Source organism: Brassica oleracea, chromosome C1, assembly GCF_000695525.1.
Source record: "Brassica oleracea var. oleracea cultivar TO1000 chromosome C1, BOL, whole genome shotgun sequence".
Taxonomy (NCBI): Eukaryota; Viridiplantae; Streptophyta; class Magnoliopsida; order Brassicales; family Brassicaceae; genus Brassica; species Brassica oleracea.
The window spans coordinates 27,457,937-27,459,126 of NC_027748.1; the positions used below are offsets into that span (position 1 = coordinate 27,457,937).

The 1,190-nt window shown below is 39.7% G+C and overlaps 1 pseudogene; it reads left to right on the forward strand.

The window, feature by feature from the left end:
* Window positions 1-209: 209 nt before the first annotated feature.
* Window positions 210-1,186, forward strand: LOC106336414 (annotated as a pseudogene).
* Window positions 1,187-1,190: the final 4 nt, after the last annotated feature.

Here is a 1,190-nt window from a genome sequence, read left to right on the forward strand (position 1 = left end):
GTGACAAAAATTAAAAAAAGATTATCATAGTAAATTTTAAAGTTAAAAAAGAAGAAGATAAACTCTTTAAATTGGATAAGAAAAAAGGATAAAAAAAGAAGGAAAATTATACAACCGACTGCTGTAATCTATAAACAACGTTAACCCTATAAGGCTATAACATTAGTTATCATCACAGAAGTACACAATAGAGGAAACAAAACTGCACAATGAATCCCTCTAGCTTCCGATCCAAATCAACCGTTGATGTGGATGAAGCCATTAAGAACCAAAACGACATAGCGATGGTCGTTTCGAAGGACCTCTTCTCTAGCAAAGCCAAACATTCTAACTCCGTTTTCTCATAAACAACGCGCTCACTTTGGCGGCCTCTGGTCCCGGTGAGATTCTCATCGACGGTTCTTCATTCTTCAGTGAGATCCTCTCCTTCCTGAGGGCTTCTTCAACCGATGAACTCAACGCTGTCTTCAGCAAGATCGTTCCCGTCGTCTTCGCTGACCGTAGCGCGAACGGTGGACCGAAGATCTCATCCATCAATGGTGTCTGGATCGAGAAAACGCAACCCATTGATCCATCGTCAAAGGATCTCTTTGAGAATTTCTTCAAGGCTGTTTTCGATCGTGTAGACTTCCTATCAAAGGTAAAATTTTTATTACTTTTTCTTTAAGTAGACTCTGTGTATATGCTCTTTTTTTCTGATATAACTTTGATGCAATAGGCTGAACAAGTGCGTAGAGAGCTGAATGAATGGGCTGAAGTTCATATCAAAGATCTTCTTCCTCATGGATCTCTTACAGACCAAACCGTCGTTGTTTATGGAAACGCATTGTACTTCAAAGGACAATGGGAAGTTCCATTCGACAAGTCTTACACAAAAGACAAAGAGTTCCACCTTCTCAGTGGAACCTCGGTCTCGGTGCCATTCATGAGAAGCTACAAGAAACAATACATACATGCTTATGATGGTTTCAAGGTCCTCAGTATACCTTATCGCTGTGATGGTGATGGTAACAGTGGCAGTTTCTCAATGTACTTTTATCTCCCGGACAAGAATGATGGATTGGATTATCTTATCAAGGCAATGGCATCTACTTCTGGATTCTTGGATTGTCATGTTCCAAGTCGCAAAGTTGCAGTTAATAAATTCAGAATCCACTACAAGAAAACAACATGGATACTGAGGGAAAAAA